General features: G+C 36.7%; 1 protein-coding gene across 1 annotated transcript in view; it reads left to right on the forward strand.

Annotated features, from left to right (window-relative positions):
* rbms3 (RNA binding motif, single stranded interacting protein) overlaps nt 1-12,327 on the forward strand; it is a 179,618-nt gene that overhangs the window by 117,560 nt on the left and 49,731 nt on the right. The window lies entirely within an intron of this gene.

Below are 12,327 nucleotides of genomic sequence, written 5' to 3' on the forward strand. Positions count from 1 at the left end.
CAGGGGTGGGCAAACTCGGTCCTGGAGGGCCACTGTCCTCGAGCCCTGATAAAACTCACCTGACTGTAGCCTTCTAGTAATCCTGAAGGAATTGATTAACTGGTTCAAGTGTGTTTGATTAGGGTTGACACTAAACTCTGCAAGACAGTGGCCCTCCAGGACCAAATTTGCCCATCCCTGCTTTAGAGCAAGACATCAGCAAATAGTTATACATTATTGCATAGGCCCCGCGCACTATCTTTCAGTCACTTAGTGGCTGACACTTGTCAACACTGGATGTGAGCGTCAATTCAAAAGCAAATAGATTATAATCACTGCCAGGGTCTACACTGGATACAGTATCCAGATAAGCATTCAATTTCTGATGTACTCCATGTACTTGAGTCTGTCGACAACAGGACAAATGGAAAGTAATAGAACGTTCCCTTTGACGTGGCCTGTTTATGCTTGTCTCTGTACAGACTTCAGAAGGATCCCAGCATCAGGAAACAAGTGGATGGTTTATTTATAATGCCATCCCTCATCTGAAGATTTTATGTTTGTTCGGAGAATTTGACTGCAGGTTGTTTTGTAAACTAAGCGGAGTGTAATGGATAGTTCTCAAAAAAAAAAACTTTTTTTGAAAGAGGAAGCAGCCAACTGTATTAGAATTCACAACAGCTACATCACAAACCACAAATAAACGATTTTATAATGCTCTGTATGTAAATTATGGTTTTATATGGATAATGTTTTCAAAACACTTACTCAAGTGCAGTAGCGAGTGGGCTTTGATACTGTTTGCTATGCAGTGACTTTAGCCAGTCATAACAGAGGCCGTTTACTGACAAGCCTTAAAGGAGCCACCCCTTAAAAACAGATTATATCAGACAGTGGGTCAGAATGAGGGTTGAATATATTTTTTCTGCATACTGTATATATTTGTTTTTGTTTTTTTGTGCAAAAACTTTATCAACATTATAAGTGTACCTCAGGGAACATTTTAAAATAATAAAAAAATCCATGTCATGATCCCTTCAAGCAATTTCTCTTGCTTTCAGCCATCTTGTTTATTTCTTAGTTCATTGAAATGCATTCTAAAATTAGATTCTCTGCAAAGGATATCTGCAATGCTGAACTGGGCAAAAACAAGAGGCAGGACAAAAGCTAAGTTAAAGTTGTGGGACTGTCATAAACGATTATTATTTTATTGAGTAATCGATAGATTAATTTGGAGATTAATCGAGTAATCAGATTTTTTGGTGATTAATAAATATAGACCTAAGTGAACAATAGCCTTTAAAATAACTTAAAATACATATATTATAACAATGAGGCAATAATAATTGCCTCAAATAAAGTATCAAAAGCAAGTAATCATATGGATTTATTGAAAAACACTGTTAAAATACATAATGTATTATACATAATATAAACATAATCAACTTGCGCATTATAACAAATGCCTGCAGAGGGCACCAATGGCCTGGTGATTGTTGATGTTACACTTTACAGCATGATCAAATCATTTTTTAATATTGGCCAAACAATATTTTATTAAAATGTCCCCCCCCCCCCCCCTTATATTATAACCATTATAAAGCTTGGAGGAGCAAGGATATTTTTAAATATAAGTCTGATTGTGTTTGTGTGAAAGTTAGTCATATAGACCTACTCCTTCTATGGATTTTATATGGTTTAAATATATTGTGCAGCCTTTTAAAACAGTCTAATAATGGGGTTCATGTATTCTCGTCCTTGGAATGCATCACTTCCAGTATTTTGCCAGTTAATCGACACAGGTAAATTGCAATTGCGTATTTTTTTAGGAGAAAAAAATATTGTGGAATCGTGAGAGCCCTATAAAGTTGCTTACGTTTTGAAACGCCCTTCACGTTGGGAGCGCGCCTATGATGCTGCTTAAAATGCTGCTTACAGTAGCAGCTCTCTAGTTTTTTGAACAAAGCATTTAACGTTGGCGTCCAGTCAGACTTTAAACCATATTGTTACAAAGACACCAAATATCTGAAGTTGTATCTTGCCGGTCTGACTGTTCTTTCTCTTTGTTTTGCTGGTTTTGTTTGTTTTGTTGAGATTGAGTTCTTTGAGATTGATTCAAGCTTTGCTGGCAGCCTGTGTTTGTTGCTACCCATAATTCACTGCTCTACCCCATGACAGACAGCACTGCTCTGGATCAGCCGCTACAGCTCTGTGATGGATTACTCCAGACTAAATGCATCGCTAAAGACGCACACACACAGCCCTTTTGAATTGTTAACCAATTTTTGTGAAGCAGGTTAAACACACAAACATGCACCGAGCACAACACACCTAATCTTTTATAAACATTATATACCAAATTACATGCACAAATTCATCACACAAATACACAGTGAACAAATTTGGCCCCTCTGGTTGGGCCTCTTTAACAAGGTAATGCATCATAAATTCATTTGGCTCCCAGTAAACATTGTTGAAAAATGAGAGTGATGGATGGATGCCATGGGGAGGAGAGCCACGAGCTCCTGAACGCCGCAGTATGTGTATGTTTGAAAGAGAGACTCTGGTGCTCTGTTCCTAAACTTAAGAAGTTTTTAGGGCATTGTAGGTGCATTCCTGGCGCAAAGTCAGTTCTGATGGGTAAAAAACTAAATTATGATGCCTTATAAGATACCTTCACTGTGTCTGAATTTATGTATTGTGTACTAGTGCGCCTAGTGTGTGAACCTTTTTTTTAATACATGGAAGCATTTGATGTTTTCTAGCTGAAGAAATTTTAAATCCATTTTATGTACCATGTGTTATATTAGTATTGTTTGTGCTATTATAGTTTTTATTTGTATCTTAAATCAGCGTATCGTATCTTTTTTTTTTTTTTTTTTTTTCCATTTAAATTTTTAGTAATTTTGTTCTGTGCTTTTGACATATATTTTTTTAAATATTACTCTTAAGCTTTAGGAATAAATATAGTGTATTTTATCTTTATTTCAGTTATCACAGATGTTTCTTTAATGTTGTAGTTTTAGTTTGCAGTAATAACCCTGGTTGGTGCTAACTTTAGCTAATTTAGTTCCTGCCCTCCTGTTATGTAGAGAAAGTTGCAAACATCAAGTGAATAAAGTTTCCAACATTTTGTAGCAATTTTCACTGTGACCGCAATACCCATACTGCTTATACTGCAAAACGGCATCAAATAGTGCAGAAGTGTGCGAAATGGGACATACCTTTTGTTTTCGCCAAATTTGAAGTCAGCATGTGGTAAAATCAATCCTAGAATGCATTACAATTAGAGATAAAAAATAAATAAATCCAAGATGGCGACAAAACGAGAGAAAGGATTATTAATTTTACTCATTTAATACAGAAATGCATCAATAAAAATTATTTTAAATGATCAAATACTATTTTACCCTTTCTAATTTATATGTATAAAACTCATTTATATTTGATATACAGTATATTTTTGCTTTTAAATGGGCCTTGAACTGTATTTTTTTTGTATTTTATAATGTTCTCTGATGTTCACTTATAATGTTATCGAGATTTTTACATCATTCTAATTTAGAAGTAATAAGCTATTTTCTTTCTTTCTTTTCAAACACATTTTATTGGGTATACCGCATTCAAAACTTATCTACTGTAAACGCCAACTGCTTTGATTGAGTAACAGTTTGGCATATTAAAATATTTTCCAAGCTTCAGATGTTGAAAAATATTGTGTGACATTGTTGAAACTTTTTCCAACAAATCACTCACTTATTTAATTTTAGAATACTGCCTATTTAGGCAGCTGTCTATATAGGCAGTAGGCAACAAGGCAGCTGACAAGGTTTTAGAACAGAGCTTGGGTTACTATATAAATGGTGGTGGGTGATTGTACAGACATTTGAGTCATACACATGTTTTCAGGTCATGGGCTGCTAATCTTTATGGTGGTCATTTAGCTGTGGAGAGACCTTTGAAAGAGAGAGAGAGCGAGATAGGGAGCAGAAGAAAAAATGCTACCTGAAAAAAAGAAGAAAAAAAACAGCAGGAGAGAGAGAATAACCAGGCTGTAAAGTGTGATATCCCACTGCAGCGACCACGCTGCTAGTGGAGACTTGCGTTTTCCATTTTGGGATTCAGCTGCGTTTGCACTGAAGACACTGACAGTCTCAGCACCTTTGCACCTTCAGGAACAATAAGACCTCACATAGTGTACACACATACACATACTTTTTTACATCAGTATCTGTGCATGTTGAAGGATGTGAACACTTAAAATCCACTCTTGTCGTTTTTTCATCATTTCCACTTGCAGTTGCAATTATCGCTGCCCATTTTTTTTCCCCCTCCATCCTCTTAAAATGAGGAGCAGCAGCCCTGATGCAGTGATTAACTCTAAATTGCAACAGCTGTTGATGGCAACTTCAATTAAGTCTGCAGGCATCAATTTAGTGGCAATCTATAGCATTAGCGAGGTTTCATCTTTTACCAGCCCTGTTAACCACCCAATGGTGACAGAAGCCTGTCACTCAGGCCTACAAATTACTCTGATTGGTCAGAGAATAGAGAGTAGGTTGCTTTGGGGTGGCTGTCATGTGACATGATGGCATTTATGTGGCGTATATGATGTAGTGCAGCTTAAGCTGGCCACAAGGTAATCGGGACCATTTTGGGCCCAATTCTCCCCTTCCGACAATCTTAGGTAACGTCTCGATTATCTTGATAGTGCTACAGATTATCTTATCAGATTTTCCTGTGGTGTGAGGTGTTTTAGGAGTGATTGAATCTGCTCGGAAGAACGGCGGGGCCGCACCGATCTCAAATCGTAAATGTACAACATGTTGAACCCCGAGGACAGCATAACGAGACTTCATCCAAACTTTTTTATTTTTCTCAGTGAATTTTCTGTAAAAAGCAGTCCAGACACTATTATCGGCATTTCTTCTTGCTCATTATCTGCCATGTTTGTTTACCCTAAAGTCACGTTTGATGTGAGAGATTTTACGAGATTTCCCGTGTTCACAGGCAGGACTCTGGTTGTTTGTGAATGGACTCTGTTAAGCCCAAAGTATACTTAACTTTTTATGCGTATGTGCGGGTACTCAGAATTTTTTGCAGTAATTAGTTTATCCACAAAGTGGCAACCGTGCCCTGGGGGCGTCGATTCACAGGGTAGTCGAAGAAAACCTGCATAAACAAAACAGACCGGAACACATGCAACGTACATTGACAGTGAACGCCTATATAGATGACAGATTGTGCAAAGAGGTTAGAAAGTACCCCCATTTGTGCAACGCTAGCATGAAAAAATACAAATATATTTACATGGGTTGTAACTCATGGTGAGAGATTGTTCAAAACTGAGCATGTGTCGAATATCTGTGTACGTGTACAAGTCAAGTGAAGTATACTTTATAAGGATGTGTGTTCGACTGTGTGTGACTAGAGAAACAAAATGGTTAAATTTAAATGATTTCTTATCATCATGTTTGTGATCTCTTACATTTTGAAAATCTTGTAAGATTTTAAAAATCTTTTAGTGTGGCCCCAGCCTTAGCAGTGAAAGATACACTATTGCCATTGCGTCCTTGAGCAAGACATTTATTATTGTATATTAAACTGCTTCTAAATAACACCCAGTTTTCGGTTTCCAGCACTACCTTCTGGCTATGTTTAGGCATCATGTAAAGACATCATTTCAAGAGAGGGAGATGGAAATTGATCACCTGGCTGGTTTAGTGACAAACGACTCTTTATATGGTCCCACAGCGTTAATCGAAAGACGGTATCGATTTTATCATTCGTTTTTAAACAACCGTCATTGTAACATCCTAATGGTTCTTCTAGGCCTTCTATTCTTTCCCAATCCTCCCTTTGGCCTTTGCTGGCGGAGCTCCAACTAGAGCACTCTGTCCCTATGGGCTAATCAGCTGAGCACAGGCCCGTTGGATGGGCTGTTAGTTCTGGCTGTAATACAGGCGGTGGGAATGTATGTGAGCTTCCCAGCCCTGTTTAATCTCTCCTCTCTCTGGAATGCTGGTACTCTGAAGTGTTGCTCCAGTACCGTGGACCATTCCGGGTACAGCCCTGAAAGAAATATTGAGCGTAGACAACATGGACGGACATTGGACACCTGTCTCAGACGTGCTTTGGCAGATCCTCAGACTGCCTTAGACTGCATTTACACTGCAAGTCTTAATGCACTGATCCGATCTTTTGACCATATCCGATTTTTTGGCCAGTGTGTTTACATTCACTTTAGACATGACTGGTATCCGATATCTGTTTAGATTAATTACCGGCCAAAATGATTGTCATTGATAGCTTGACAATGCACATGTTAGTCCCTCTGTTTTTGAATGGCCGTTAAAATTATTTATATTTTTCATGTCGGGTGGCCATGATTACCTGTTAACAGCTGTCAGTGTCATGGATGTTTTGCAGTGCAAAATCTGACTGAACGGATATAGACCTGAAAATAAAGGTAATTTGCATTTGTTATTTTATCTACGATCATTAGATCTAGAACTCTGAAGTGAAATAAAGTATTAGGTAAGATAAATTTATTGAATGAATTTGACTATGAATGATAATGAGAGAGAGCGCGCACGAGAGAGAGAGTAGCATACCCAGTGAAGCTTTTAGTTTAAGAAAAACAAACAAAAAAAAACACGGTGGGCTCTTTTAAATTAACTGGGCAGAGGCTGAAATTCAGCTGCTGAATGTGTGTGTGTGTACGCCCAATGCACTCACAATTTCTTTCTAGGAAAAAATATAGACATAAAGTTTCCACCTCCATAATAAAGCTGCAAATTTTTAGTGTGACCGCATACAGGCACGTCTGTTTCATAATACAACATAAAAGCTACCTTTTAGTAAGCAAACGTGCCGCCCACCGTGTGATGGTTTGGAATTCCAAGGGGAATCGGATATGCGTGTTTAGACGTAGGTCGCATGTCCAGAGATCGGATATGTATCTAATTTAAAACCACGTTTGGAAGTAGCTCAGATCTGATGTGAAAAAATCGGATGTCATGCAGATTTTTGTGTTTACACGCGTGCAACTAATTCCGATCTGTGTCAGATGTGAGCAAAAAATCAGATTTTTTGTGCCAGTGTAAACACAGCCTTAGTCTATGCAGATGCATTAGTTTGCATGAAAGGTTCCGCCCTTGACTTCACTTCTCCTGCAAATAAAGTCTGTAACAAGACTCCTGGGCTCCAAATGGTTTAGATATTATTAAATATTTATGTTATGTTCATTAAGCATTTAAAAACTATTTATAGAGCCATCAGCGAGAGTGGCATGTTCCTCCGTCAGTAGCTGTGAGAATGTAGCATGTTCTTGTTTTTTTGCTGAGCTCCTGTTAGAGAGAATTAAACAGAGCCTACTGACTGTTTTGTGACGATTAGAGCGGGACCAGAGCTGTCCGACAGGAGGCACAGAGGTCTAGGTGAGATGTGGATTGGTATGACATTCACAGATGCTTGCTGAAATCCCCATCGCTCAGTTCTGGGAAAGGCAGCAGCAAGGACAGAACGAACTCTGGCTGTTTGTTGCAATGTGTCATACGGAAATATACTTCTTCTTTTTTTCTTAGTCCCTGTAGTGACAATAAACTTTTCTTTCTTTCTTTGTTTATTTATTTTGGACACTGCAGACCAGGAACAAGCACTTTATGTAAGCACTTTTTTTTTTTTTTTTTTTGCTTTAATTTTTCCTCGTTTTTTTTATATTCATTGTTTCATAATCTGTTTATCTACTCATAATGAAAACAATTCATAATATCAGAATTTCAATTTATGTAGAATGTAACGTATTTATTTAAGAAAGATTTATTAACTTCTATTATCTTCCATACAATTAGAGTAGGTGTGATTTGAACTTTTTTTCTATTTTCTCTTTGACTGCACTTTATTCTCTTCTATACAATCAGAATATTATTATTTTTTAATTAATTGTATTTTGTTCAATAAGAGAAAACTTTTGTTTTATTTTGTTCTGTTCCATTATATTTCTTTCAGATGCCTCTCAAAATGGAATCTGAAACTAGCACTAGTGTTTTTGTGACTTTATATTGTTTAATAAACTGATAATGGTGAACACTAAAAGATATTGTTCCCATTGTGTTTTATGTAAATTTATGTAATTATATCAGACAGTGCAAAGAACATTTGTTTATGAAATGTGTGTGTAATATGCAGAGTGTAATATGATCAGTATAGACAGTATCTCTGTTTACCATGAAATAGACAAAAAACACTTTTCATACTGTAAGGTGAATGGTATTAGAGCTTACATAGAGAGAAAGAGAGCACTGGAGACATTGTGTCCTCAGGTTATGATGGAAACCCACATACATATGTTCATCTAACGTTTCAAAACAGAACCAGAGGAACAAAAACATGGCCTTGTACCCTATACTGAATCATTTTGGAAGCATACTGATCCTTGAAGGTATATATCACACACACACACACACACACACACTCACACACACAGCTCTGTTTTCAGTTTTGTTCATGGCCTGAAGGAAGGGCCGGTGTTTTCATTTCATATTCATAAATCATTCATAAATCTCACAACGTCCGTCCTTTAGAAAATCAGCCCTTCGTCTTTATATTGAGATTCCAAATGTATTTTCCCATCCACATCGCAGACGTAATGCCCCTGCCTGTCACTCTTTCCCAGCTCTCAGGTTTGACGAGAGTGACACATTTATGAAATATTTTCACTGAGCTCTTATTCTTTTGTATTTCTGAGGCTTTGGCTCTAATACAGTTAAATAGATGTTTCAGGCCAAGAAAGAGGGTGGAGTCCAAATTGAAACATTAACCCCTTTAAAGTAAAGGTATTTCCAGAATAAACCTGAACAACGACTTTTGGGAGTACGACAGTTGGCATTCGGATTTAAACCTTAAATTTTGGATATGCTGGATATGTTAGGAATTGCAACATGTACTGATGCTAATCTGTGATTTTATTGCCATCTCAATTGGAAATGTCAGTATTTTTCCCAACTCTCAGGGGAAAATTATAAGCTACATTTTCTTTCCATGTCCAGTCTGACCTCAACATGATCTCATTGTTATTCATGGGTATTTAACTTTCTTTTTTTTAAGAAATTTATACTTTTATTCAACAAGGATGCATTATATTGTATTAAAAAAGTGTCACAGTTTCCAAAAAATAGTAAGCAGCACAACAGTTTCAACATTGATAATAATAAGAAATGGATTGTGGATCATGTGACACTGAAGACTGGAGAAATTGATCAGTGATATACAGCCTTGGTGAGACTTTTTTCAAAATCATTAAAACATCCTTCTGACTTAATCTTTGAACAGTAAAACAGGTGCTGGTCATATAATTAGAATATCATCAAAACGTTGATTTATTTCACTAATTCCATTCAAAAAGTGAAACTTGTATATTATATTCATTCATTACACACAGACTGATATATTTCAAACGTTTATTTCTTTTAATTTTGACGATTATAACTGACAACTAAGGAAAATCCCAAATTCAGTATCTCAGAAAATTAGAATATTACTTAAAACCAATACAAAGAAAGGATTTTTAGAAATCCTGGCCAACTGAAAAGTATGAACATGAAAAGTATGAGCTCCTTTTGCCTGAATTACTGCAGCAATGCGGCGTGTCATGGAGTTGATCAGTCTGTGGCACTGCTCAGGTGTTATGAGAGCCCAGGTTGCTCTGATAGTGGCCTTCAGCTCTTCTGCATTGTTGGGTCTGGCATATCGCATCTTCCTCTTCACAATACCCCATAGATTTTCTATGGGGTTAAGGTCAGGCAAGTTTGCTGGCCAATTAAGAACACAGATACCATGGCCCTTAAACCAGGTACTGGTAGCTTTGGCACTGTGTGCAGGTGCCAAGTCCTGTTGGAAAATGAAATCTGCATCTCCATAAAGTTGGTCAGCAGCAGGAAGCATGAAGTACTCTAAAACTTCCTGGTATACGGCGGCGTTTACCTTGGACCTCAGAAAACACAGTGGACCAACACCAGCAGATGACATGGCACCCCAAACCATCACTGACTGTGGAAACTTTACACTGGACCTCAAGCAACGTTGATTGTGTGCCTCTCCTCTCTTCCTCCAGACTCTGGGACCCTGATTTCCAAAGGAAATGCAAAATTCAAAAATTGAGAACAAAATCAGAGAACATAACTTTGGACCACTCAGCAGCAGTCCAGTCCTTTTTGTCTTTAGACGCTTCTGACGCTGTCTGTTGTTTAAAAGTGGCTTGACACAAGAAATGCGACAGCTGAAACCCATACGTCTGTGTGTAGTGGTTCTTGAAGCACTGACTCTAGCTGCAGTCCACTCTTTGTGAATCTCCCCCACATTTTCGAATGGGTTTTGTTTCATAATCCTCTCCAGGGTGCGGTTATCCCTATTGCTTGTACACTTTTTTCTACCACATCTTTTCCTTCCCTTCGCCTCTCTATTAATGTGCTTGGACACAGAGCTCTGTGAACAGCCAGCCTCTTTTGCAATGGCCTTTTGTGTCTTGCCCTCCTTGTGCAAGGTGCCAATGGTCGTCTTTTGGACAACTGTCAAGTCAGCAGTCTTCCCCATGATTGTGTAGCCTGCAGAACTAGACTGAGAGACAATTTAAAGGCCTTTGCAGGCGTTTTGAGTTAATTAGCTGATTAGAGTGTGGCACCAGGTGTCTTCAATATTGAACCTTTTCACAATATTCTAATTTTCTGAGATACTGAATTTGGGATTTTCCTTAGTTGTCAGTTATAATAATCAAAATTAAAAGAAATAAACATGTGAAATATATCAGTCTGTGTGTAATTAATGAATATAATATACAAGTTTCACTTTTTGAATGGAATTAGTGAAATAAATCAACTTTTTGATGATATTCTAATTATATGACCAACACCTGTATATGCACAGTTTTAGAGAATTTTCTCTTTCTTAAGATTGCATTAGTCACTTCTGAAACTGTCCCCTGCATGATAGTCATCCAAATGCATGAGTTTTATCACGAAGGAGCCATACAAATTGTTCTTTTATGGATGTCACCTTGAGAAACAATTACCTTCAGAATAGGGCTTTATATGCTGTTGTTTGTTTAGACTTTCCATGATTAAATATTTTAAGTTTTTATTATTTCCTATTAACATTTTTATGGTTTTATTGTTTAGTTTAAAATAAATAAAACTGTTTTATATATTCTACAAACCTTTTCTTGTCTATACAGTAGCGGTCATTTTGGAGCGACTTCAAGAACACCCATACAAACAGCGCTTGATAACGTCGCCATTTGAAATGCCCTGCGTGGGGTGTTCAATAACCCGTTTGGATTTCAGCCAGTGAATGCGAGTGTAGAGAACATCTGGTGTGTGAGGAGATATCATAAAGCAACTACAGTTGCTCTTTTAATCACTTTCACTTAATAAAAGAGTGATGATCTCCTGCAGGGCTGGGCCTCACACATCACAAATGGAATATTTGCTCACACGCACACATGTCAGATAACTCCTTAACTCACCAGCAGGTCGCCGTCATTCTCTGCTAGCCCACCAACACACTGTGTTTTCACTCCTTTTTCTCTCACTCTGGTTCTGTTATAAATTCACAGCCCATCCCTGGTCATTTTTGTTTGCAGTGGTTATTACTCTTGAAGAATGTGGTGTTCATAGAGAGTTTGTTTGTTTTTTTAATAATAAATATTAGTTCATTAAAAATTACTGTTGATTTTAAATATATATATATATATATATATATATATATATATATATACATTGACGAGAAATGACGTGTAATATGTGAAGAAAACATCACAGAATATTTTACTTTGCACCATTTCTAATCAAGCTATAGCTTTACACTTGTCAAATTATTCAAAAGTGTGAAACTATTATTTAACTTTATTTATTCTAAATAAAAAGCTAGCCATGAGTTAAAGGAGTCATACACTACATACTGTTGTCTAACAAAAAAAAAAAAAGTTTTGGTTTTTTAATATACACTTACATTAAAAAAATTGGGGTCGGTAAAATTTGTTTAATGTTTTGTGTCTTCTCTTGTCTCTTTTTAAGACTGCATATATTTGATAAAAACACAGTAAAAAGTAATACTGTGAAATATTATGACAATTTAAATTAATGGAATTCTTTTTTAATTTTCCTGTGATGGCAGCAACATGATCTTTCAGAAATCATTTTAATATGCTGATTTGCTGCTCAACAAACATTTCTTATTATTACCAGTGTTAAAAACAGTAGTGCTGCTTAATATTTTTTGGAAACCATGATACATTTTTTAAGTTTTTTTTTTTTTTTTTTTTGATGAATAGAAATAGCATTTATTCTTGAA

Source organism: Chanodichthys erythropterus, chromosome 2 (assembly GCF_024489055.1).
Source record: "Chanodichthys erythropterus isolate Z2021 chromosome 2, ASM2448905v1, whole genome shotgun sequence".
Classification (NCBI taxonomy): Eukaryota; Metazoa; Chordata; class Actinopteri; order Cypriniformes; family Xenocyprididae; genus Chanodichthys; species Chanodichthys erythropterus.